Below are 11336 nucleotides of genomic sequence, written 5' to 3' on the forward strand. Positions count from 1 at the left end.
ATGCAGAAGGAGCTTCAAGGAATGTGCAGTAATTAGGAAGACAAATATGGGGGAGGGAGGGGGGTGCTACAGTTCACAGCATGGTTATAACATAACACAAATTTTTATTTACACTATATACCACAAAAGCCTTTCGATTCTATGCGGTTTGCAAAAGAGGTAGAACTGACCAATGTCAGAGCTATAACATAACTCGGCAAAGGCGGTTAGTAATACAAATTACATCCAAAAGTATCTGAGGAAGGACTGCTGAATTTAGAGAACAGGTGTGTTTTTTAGGGTGGTAGATGCGTGGAACAGTCTCCCGGAAGAGGTGGTGGAGACTGAATTCAAGAAATCCTGAGTGGAGGAGAACGGGTACAAGTGGATCGATTTTTCACTCCATCAAAAATGACAAACACTAGGGGACACTTGATGAAGTTACAGGGAAATACTTTTAAAACCAATTGAAGGAAATATTTTTTCACTCAGAGAATAGTAAAGCTCTGGAACACATTGAGCGGAGAGCGGATAGCGTAGCAAGTTTTAAGGAGGAAAAGTCCATAGTCTGTTATTGAGAAAGACATGGGGGAAGCCACTGCTTGCCCTGGATCGGTAACGTGGAATATTGCTACTCCTTGGGTTTTGGTCAGGTACTAGTGACCTGGATTGGCTACCGTGAGAATGGGTTACTGGGCTTGATGGACTATTGGTCTGATCCAGTAAGGCTAGTCTTATACAGTATTCTTATGTTCTTAAGCATGGCATAGGCACGTAGGATCTCTTAGAGAGAGGAAGAGATAATGGTTACTCATTTGGCCTTAATCTGTCATCATGTTTCTATGTAGGAGGCTGATACTGTGACCAGTTGATTCAATTCTGGACTTCCTTGCCTTACACTGCTGCTACTATGGCAACAATGGGGCACAGAATGTATCGAGGGGCCATATAACGAAGGACATATATTTGTACCCCACAAAGCCCATATCAATGGGTGGGTTCCAAACAAACACAAAACAGACAACCAAATACATAAGTACATACCAATCTAAGCACAACTAACAGCAAATCGAGTTAATCACACTCAAGAAACCAGACCAAAACTGACATCACTTTGTGCTTGCTGCAGGTTTCTGGGTGAGGTAGAAACCAACATTTCAGCCACCATGCTGTGGCTTTCTTCAGGGTATGCTGTGAGGTCTGCAGTTTGTTTTTGTAAATAGTGGGTTCACTGACCTGATTGGGAAAAGGGCAGTCCACCAATTTGAATTTTGGTGGGAAGGTCAGTTGGTCACTTTGTGATCAGCAAAGGCTTTTCCAATCGAACCAGTAACTGGACATACAACATTATGACAATGTTTTTATGGCACTAATGACCATTTGCTAATTAATATATTCTGTAATTAAGCTGCTGTCTTCTTTTTTCATCCAGCATCTGTCCTCTCTCTCCTTTCCATCCAATCTCTGCACTCTTTCTCTACCCCTTCCATCCACTGTCCACCCTGTTGCTCTCTTCCATTGTCCACCCTCTCCCCTTTCCATATGGCAGCTTCCCTCTTTCTATGTCCCTTCCATAAACTATCCTGTGCCCCTTCTTTGTACATGGTTCATTTCAGCTTCACCCTCTCTCCATTTTTCTCTCTCTGTTTCCTTCCTATCCTCTATGTTCTGGAATCTCTCTCTTCTCTTTTACTTATTTCCTTCCCACTCCACGGTCTGGCATTTCTGTCTCCTTCCCTTCTCTCCCCATATGCCATGGCATCTCTCTCCTCTCCTTCCCTTCCATCTCCCCTCCCCCTCCATGCTTTGGCATCTTCTCTCCTTCCTTTCCCTCCCTCCTTTCCCCCTAGTCAGGTATGTCTCTTTCCCTTCCTTCCCTACCCCCATGCCCTGGCATCTCTCCTTCCCCCTCCTTGGTCCTTTCCCTCCCTTCCCCATGGTCTAGTATCTCTCTTTCCTCTCTTCTCCTTTCTATGGTCTTCCTTCTCCCTCCCTTCCTTCCTCTCTCCCTCCCCCCAATCAGGTGCAGCATTTCTCCCCTCTCCCCTCTTCACAACTCGTTGCTCATGCTGTTTCCGCGAAGGCAGGACCCAGCAGAGGTGAATAATAATAATAATAACTTTATTCTTCTATACCGCCACAATCTTGCGACTTCTAGGCGGTTTACAATCAAGAGTGCTGGACATTCAGCGAAATACAGAGATCAGAGACCTCAGGAGGCAATAGTATAGAAATACAATTTGCTGAGCGAAAATGTAATATGTACATTTTAGTAGGTAATGTCCAACAGGACCTGTTGGGGATAAATAGCAACGTAAAGTTACGATAAGATGAAGATAACAGATTATATTTATAACAGTGCTGTAAGTTCAGGTGGAATAGGGAGGGGGGAGGGAGAGGGAGAGCGGGTCAATTGTTTAGGTATTTCTGGAACAGGTATGTTTTTAGGCGTTTCCTGAATTCCCCGTATGTAGTGGGCGAAAGCCTGATGCTGGCATAGCAGCGAATTCTGAATGCTGTGCTGCCACAAGAAGTTCCCAGAGTTGGACCATGACGCCAGCCCTCACTCGGAACACCCTTTTTGGAATGCACCCTGGGCAGACTTCCCCTGTACCCCTTCGGTACACCACTGAGAATCGCTACCACAGCTTGGCAAAAGGGGCCCTTAGATTGTAAACTCTCCAAGGACAGGAAAGTATCTAATATACCTGAATGTGACTCAACTTGAACTACCAATGAAAAGATGTGAGCCAAATCAAAATTATATCAATATTTAGGGATCTGTAATTCTATTGGTCAGCCAGTCATGGGTGTGGTGACAGGATAAGGTTAAAGCTCCTAATCTCAAAAAAATTGGGATATACTCTTTGGGAAGGGGCTCTCAAGATGCAGAGAGAAAGTAAACCTTTGCTCTTATTTAAGGGCATTTTTACTCAAATCAGAAACGATTCACTACCACCTCAGCTGAGTCCTGTCCCATGCTAAACTCCAGCTCAGTGGGCCTCAGGTTCTCAGCAGTGTATTGTATCCCTGTTTGGAAGAGCAATATTTGAGTGATTGCATGGGCCCTGCTGAAGACACAGAAGATTCCTTCATGCTCTAAGATCCTACATATGGGTCTGAATAGACAAGTTCTGATCGTGAACCACTTTCTTCAATTAGCACAGGATAGGCAATAAAGTCCATAATGCACTCTCTACTATACTGCATTTTGCTTCCATCTTGTGGCCACAGCTGATATTACAAGAACATTTGCCATTCTATGTGAACCAAGGCATTTATTCGCCCCAGGTGAAATAAGAAAATTTGTCTTAACTCATTTACTACATGTGCTTCAATCTATGATATATATATCTAATGTGCCCAAGTAAATGACTCTATTTGGATAAAACTATCAGGTAGTAACAAAAAAGGATAATAATAATAATATAATTACAGTGGAACCTTGGTTTACGAGCATAATTCGTTCCAGAAGCATGCTCGTAAACCAAATTACTCGTATATCAAAGCGAGTTTCCCCATAGGAAGTAAAGGAAACTCGCTTGATTGGTTCCATCTCCCCTTCCCCCCCCGGCCACCGGCGCTGCTCCACCCCACCCCAAAAGAACCCCCACCCCCGAGGCCACTGGTGCGCTTTCACATCTCCCCCCCCCACGAACCGGCTTTGCACCCCACCCGCAAACGCCACCCCATCGCAAGCTGGCATCGAACCCCTCGCGAACGCTCCCCCCCCCCGCGCAAACTGCCATCCCCCGCCCATCCAAACTGAAGGCTTACCCCCAATATGGCACCGGCACGCAGCACCAACCCACAGGAGGTGCCGGTGCCCAAAGATCCTGCCTATTCCCGGATTGGGCCTTGAGCATCTGTGCATGCTCAAGGCCTTCTGGCTCTCGTTCTCTCCGAGAATCTTGGTTTGCGAGTCACGATTTGCGAAAATGTTTTGCTCGTCTTGCAAAACACTCACAAACCGTGGTATTCATAAACTGAGGTTTGACTGCATATCTTTATTTTTATATACCGCAATACCACAAACAGTTCAGAGCAGTTTACAATAAAAAGAGAGTGCATATAACGAGCGATATTTCGAAAGGCTATTCAGAAATACATCAACAAGGATATCAAATCACAAATTTATCAAAAAGATACGTTTTAATCATGGGGCTTACTTAGAAATATGTATATGCTGGATGGGTGAAAAGGCAGCTAAGGCCTCCATAGGCTACCATGTTTTTTTTCTTTGGGGTAGAAGAGGAAAAGGAATTCTATAGACCTCACCATTAGGCACCTTAGACTGATGATGCTCTCAGGAAACGTTAACATTTTTTTCAATTTGTATACTGTTGCTATTGTTTAATTTAGTTACTATGTTTTAAAAATAAAGTGATGATTTTCTCCAGGTTAAAAGTAATACTGAAAACAAATTTGTAAGAAATGATTCTTGATCCAAAAATTTATTCTGACTGCCACTATCAAATGAGGAAAGAAGTGACATCTTTTCCATTTCTTGTGGGAAATTATTTAAACAAAGGTTATTGCAAGCACATATTTTAGTTATAAAACTTTGATTAGCATAGTTACTATGTTTCACAAAAATATATAATTCACCCTACTGTGGTACTTTTTATGGAATCATTTATTGCTTCCTTAGGGTAGGAGAACTACAAAATACTACAAAGTATTTATTGGATTAAGTTGCTTGTATTGGTATATTATAAATGTTGTTTTCAAAAAATTAACTTCTTTTGCTTATTTTATGTAAAAAGTTTTAAAGCAATAAAAGAAAACTGAAAAATAATAATCAAAAAAAAAAAAAAAAAAAAAAAGATACGTTTTAACTGTTTTTCTAAAGGATAACCAGACTCTGTAACCGTGTTCATAATCCAGTGGTCTTCACTAATTTTTAAGCGAGGGCCATTTTGGGTCCAAAAGGGCCGAATGAGAGCTGACAAATGTCATCCTACTTCAGGCCCTGACACCAATAACACTTCACGACATTCAGAACACGACACCTGGCCTTGGCCACAGACACAGAACACAGATAAACCCTATAAAAATACAGGACCACATACTAAGGGCTCCTTTTATCAAACCGCGCTAGCGGTTTAACACGTGTAATACCGCGTGCTAAACCGCCGGCCGCACTAACCGCTACCGCCTCTTGAGCAGGCGGTTGTTTTTAGGCCAGCGCGGGGGTTAGCATGTGATGAAAAGTTGCGTGCGTTGACCCCGCTAGCGCGGCTTGATAAAAGGAGCCCTAAAAGTCCTAATGTGCACAAACGAAACCCTAAGATGCCAGACTCTGCATGAGAAGGGGGTCTTCCTGAACAGTGCAAACTATAGACAAACTGACACATTTCAATCACTTTTCCCAGTCTCTGTTGGCCCTTCCTTTTCACTGTGCTCTTAACTATGTTTCCAGGGTCTTCTTATCCATTTGCGGTTTTTCTCTTCTTCTTCACTTTCTGCCCTAAATCCATCTTTGGCATTAACTTTTTGTTTTTCTTTTTAAATTATTTTTTATTGACTTTTGACATTAACTTTTAACAGTCAACTTTCTTGTATTTTTCTCCTTCCTTCTCAAATCTACTGTTCCAAGTCTTCCCTTCCCATCTATCCGTGTGCACTATATCAGACATGTAATGAAAGGACACATTTGAAAAGGACACACATATTTTATGTCTTTTGTTCCTGCCTGTGCTGGAAGTAATCAAATGTAGAATGTTGGGTGTTTACTTTCTTAATGGTTTGGGAAGAGGTCATTTAATTTATGTTAACTAGGTTAGTTGTCTGAGACAGGAAGGCTCAACCCCCCACAGCTCTTAACACCTTTAAGATTTAAACAATGAAGTACATATCCTGCTCACGCACCCCTTCCCCTCTTTTGTCCATCCCCCTTTTCTTGTGATGGTTACCACTGATATGTAACAGATATATAAATGTTTTGCAGACTCATAATAAACCAGGCAAAAATCTCTTCAGAATACTGGCTATCTATCTTTCTTTCTGGGGGGAATTGCCTCCAGATGACAGAATGTTATTTCGGGACCTAGAAACAAATCTTGTCCGTTTCAAGACACAGAACACACTCACTATTCTCTCACCCACCATCCAAAAATGTCAAACGAAAAAAACTTTATGACAACCTAACAGCCTCCAAAGCAGCTAAGTTGGACAAACAACTCACCACTCTGTTATCTTCATCCACAGATTACAAAACCTTCAAGAAAGAAATTAAAACCATACTCTTCAAAAAACACGTGAAACCTATCCAGCACAACATCCAACACTCTATAAACCCTTAGTACTCTCTAATTTTTCTAGTTATCAAACATTATCTAAATCCCATAATTCTCCCTTAAAATTTTATCTCATCGTTTAATCTATTACTTCAAGTTGAAATGTAATTCTTGTTTTAGTTTGGATGTAATCCGCCTTGAACCGCAAGGTAATGGCGGAATAGAAATCACTAATGTAATGTAATGTAATATCTTCCCTCTCTGCCCTTCCTCTCCATTTATGCCATCTCCTCCCTCTTTCTTCTCACCTATTCCTATCTATCCATAAACATTTCTTCCATCTCTCTTCCCTTCTCAACCCCTCCCTGTGCACCATCTCCTCCCTCTTTCTTCCCTTCCCCTCCATCCTTGTGTACCATCTCCTCTCTGTTTTTCCCTTTCCCATGGTCTGACATCTGCCTTTCCCCTTTCCCCCTCCTGTGGTCTGGGATCTTTCTCCCTTCCTTCCCACAGTCTGGCAACTCTCTCCTCTCCTTCCCATTCCTCCTCCCCCTTTGTGGTCTGGCTTCTGTGTTTCCCTTCCCCTTCAGTCTGGAATCTCTTCCTTCTCCTTTCCTTCCCTTATTCTGGCATCTCCTTCCCTCTCCCATCCAGTAGTCTGACATCTCTCTCCTTCCCATCCCCCCTTTCTGTGGTCTGGTATCTCTTCCCTCCTTCCCTTTCATCCCCTTGTCTGACATTTCTATTTCCCTCCTCCTTCCTGTGATCTGGAATCTCTTTTCTCCCCCATACCCTTCCCTTTTTCCCCCTTGAGATCTGGCATCTTTCTTTCTTTTTCCTCCCCATCCCTGCAGTCCAGCATTTCTGTTACCCTCCCCATGTGATCCCCCCCCCTGCCTCAGCAGGATCCAATGCTTGCTAATGGCTCTGGTTCCCAGCAGTGTTGCTCTTACTCTTCAGGCCACTGGTAGTATGAGTGAAGTAAACATGCTGCATTGGTGACCTGGAAGATTTCTCTCTGCTACTTCTTCCTGCCTATGCAGTGCAGGAAGCAATGGCAGAAAGAAAGCTTCCAGGCCGCTCAGGGCAGTGAATTTAATTCACTCACATTGCGAGCGGCCCGAAGAGTAAGAGCATTGCTACTGGAGAATCGAGTCGGTATCGTTAATGCATCTAGCCCAATGGGTTCACATATTTTTCACACACATTCTTATTTTTGAATCTTATTAAATGGGATTCAAAGCTCTTAAGCACATATTGAGGAATACAAAATCCTTTAAATAGATAGGTGAGTTATAGCAGATCCATTCATCAGTGCCTAACAAAAGACACTCATTCAGTATAACACTGAGGCCAGGATTCTCAAAAAACCACGTTAAAATGCGACAGTCTGCTAACAGCCAAAAAAGTGAGACATTCTCAAAAAATTGCATATGCAAATGAGGTTGGCAGACAGCAGTGATGATTCGTTAAATTGCGTGTGCCCATTGAAGGAGCATATACTTCTTGTAAGTCTATTCTATTCCTGCTTGTGTAACATATAAAAAACTGCTGAAACAGTCTGTGTCTTACATTCTGTTCTATAGCTGATTTAGTTTTGCCAAGGTTATATCATCCTTATGTTATGACCCCCACATCTTGTGCACATCCTGTGCTGTAGCTGTGAGTCAGGACTTAGATAAGAAACATTGCTAGACCTTAGACAAGACAGTATTATATGCCATAGTTATGGAAACTTCCCACTAAACCCCGCCCCCTTATGTTTGCTACCTCTTTCTAGCTGCTTTTATGTATCCTGTTACCATACAGTCATATGCTGAAAAAACTGACCCATGTGAAATGCTATAAATATGTATGCAGTACTCTGAATAAACGAGACATCTCTTTGGATATTTGCATGTGCGTTTGTGTGTGTGTGATTTCTTTCTAAAGAGGTGTCCCCGGATGCATCTGTAGTGAGGACAGCAGAATGAGGCTAATACAAATTGGGACCTGGTCATATCACCCATCACTATGTTTATGTGGTACCCTTTTTGTGAAGTTCACAGTAGTGCCCTGTAAGGTGTCCCACTGCTCTGTTGCCAGTCCATCACAATGCTGGCCCCTCCTAAAGGTCTTGCTCTGGGTGTTTGGGAATTTTTGGTCAAAAATGTGGTATAAAGATAAGATGTAGTGGCGGTCTGGATTATCAAACACCTGGACGTCCAGATAGATAATTTCCAATAAAAATAATTTTAGATGTACTTTTTGAGAATGGACATTTTCCTGCTGCCAACTTTGGCCAACTAGCGCCCTATGTCCAAAATTAACTTAGTCATATGTTTCGATTATGGCCTACCACTTGTTCCATTTTTTATTTGACAACTGAATTAACATACGTACCTATTATTTTGCAATCTCTGTTTCTAAAACAGCAACAATGCCTATTGTTAGATTCTTTGCTATCCAAAATTCATTCCATGCAATGGTGGTATTTGGTTTGCTTAACATATTGATACAAAACTTATTTAATCAAAAAATCCTCATTATATTCCAAAAACACTGACAAGTGGTCTGTTTTCTCTCCCTTTATTGCTACAGATGACATCTCTATAAGGTGACCATACTTCCCGTTTTCAACGGGACAGTCCCGTTATTGGACCGACCATCCCGTTGTCCCGAGCCACCGCTTCGGGATGCCGAAATGTCCCGTTTTCAGGGACAGCGTCCCGAAGCTGTGCGCGGGGACAAGGGAACGGTCGGTCCAGCGCCAAACCCCCACAGTGTTCTCTGTGCCTGCTTGCCACCATGTTCTCCGTGCCCTAATCCTGCTGCTGCTGTCGATGTTCCTTCCTGGGCTGACTCCAGAATTCAAATTGAACCCACGCTCTGGGGCTCTAACGTGTGCGTGCCGGCTTCCCTTCTCTTCCCTCCAAAACCAGAAGTTACGTCCCGGGAAGGGGGGGGGGAGGAGAAGAGAAGGGAAGCCGGCACGCACACATTCGAGCCTCGGAGCAGGAGTTCACTACAGGCAGCGACGGAGGGAAGCTAAGGGAGACACAGAGGAAAGCTTACAACTTGCTTCGGGCCTTCCTTGCTGCCGGGTCCGACTTCTGCGAAGGCCTGAAGCAAGGAAGAGCAGCAAGTTATAAGCTTCCCTCCGTCGCTGACCTATGAAAGATAGGTCAGCGATGGAGGGAAGCTTGCAACTCTGCCGTTGGGAGAGATGGAAAGAGAAATGATGCTGCTGCACCCAAGGGGGGGAGGGGGAAGAGAAAAGCTGCTACTGCACCCAAGGGGGGGGAGGGGAAGAGAAAAGCTGCTGCTGCACTCAATTGGGGAGGGTATAGGGGAAGAGAAGTGCTGCTGCTGCACCCAATTGGGGAGGGGATAGAAGGGAAGTGCTGTTGCTGCACCCAATTGGAGAGAGAGAGGGGGAGAAGGAAGACCAGGGAAGGGAGAGGAGAGGAAAGAGATGCCAAGACCATGGGAGGGAGGGAAGGGAAAGGAAAGGAGCTACCAGACCATGGGGGTGGGGGAGGATGTCAGAGTATATGGAGGGAGGGGGAGGAGACAGATGCCAGACCAGGAGGAAGGAAGGAGAGAAAGGAAGAAGAGATGCCAGATAATGGAGTGGGAGGGGGAGATGGAAAGAGAGGAGAGAGATGTGAAGGAGATAGAGATGCCAGACCATGGGGTGGAGTGGGAAGGAAGGAAAGGAGAAGAGAGAGATGCCAGAGCATAGGGGAGGGGGTGGAGACAAAGGCTGGAAGGCAGTGAGGGGAACATAGGAAGGAAGCACTGACACTAAGGATATAGGAAGGGGCACTAAGGACATAGGAAGGAGGCACTGAGGACATAGGAAGGAAGGAGGGAGGGAATAGAAAGGGACAACTGTTGGGCCTGAGTGCAGAAATAAAGAAATGATGCACAGTCAAAAGGAAACGCAACAAGAGACTCATGAAATCACCAGACAGCAAAGGTAGGAAAAATGATTTTATTTTCAATTTAGTTATCAAAATGTGTCTGTTTTGAGAATTTATATCTGTACTATATTTGTCTATTTTTCTATATTTACTGAGGTGACATTGCATATTTTAAAGTCATCTGCCTTGATATCTTTGAAACCCCCCCCAAATATAAATGATAATTAACATGTTCTCTGCCTATAGTATGCTTTGTGGTTTTAAAAAAATTGTATGGTTACCATTATGAATTTATATTATGTGTGCATGAAAAATGAATAGAAGAAATTGGGGGCGGAGCTAGGGCGGGATTGGAGGTGTGGCTAGGGCAGGGTTGGGGGCGGGACTGAATATTAATGTCCCAGTTTTGATGAAAAAAATAAATGGTCAGGCTACATCTCTACCACATTGTCTTTAGGTGTAACTTTGTTTATGTTAGCACTTTTGCTTTTTTCATTATTGTTGTAAAAAAATATTTTCTCCATAAAAATACAAAGACTAAATAAAGAAAACCTGATTAACCTAACTTGCTGCTGGCTCTCCTCTGCAGGCATAACGCATGCGCGCCACACCCATGACCGTCTACGTCATCGGGGGGGGGCGCCTAAGTTCCTCTGGGCGGTCTTCAATGAACTGTACAGGAAGGCGGAGGAAAGATAGGCATCGGCTGGAGCTCCAATAGAGCACGAGCGCATGTGTGTGGCGTGTGCCTCGCGCTGCGGCTGATCCGACCCCTCCCCCGTGACGTTCCCCAATGAAATGCGAGCGCATGTGTGTGACTGGCCTCGCGCTGCAGCCGATCCACCCCCCTGGCGACGTTCCCCCAATAGAGCGCGAGCGCAGGTGTGCGACTGGCCTCGCGCTGCAGCTGATCCGACCCCTCCCCCGTGACGTTCCCCAATGAAATGCGAGCGCATGTGTGTGGCTGGCCTCGCGCTGCAGCTGATCCGACCCCTCCCCCGTGACGTTCCCCAATGAAATGCGAGCGCATGTGTGTGACTGGCCTCGCGCTGCAGCCGATCCACCCCCCTGGCGACGTTCCCCCAATAGAGCGCGAGCGCAGGTGTGCGACTGGCCTCGCGCTGCAGCTGATCCGACCCCTCCCCCGTGACGTTCCCCAATGAAATGCGAGCGCATGTGTGTGGCTGGCCTCGCGCTGCAGCTGATCCGACCC

This window comes from Geotrypetes seraphini, chromosome 4, assembly GCF_902459505.1.
Source record: "Geotrypetes seraphini chromosome 4, aGeoSer1.1, whole genome shotgun sequence".
Lineage (NCBI taxonomy): Eukaryota > Metazoa > Chordata > Amphibia > Gymnophiona > Dermophiidae > Geotrypetes > Geotrypetes seraphini.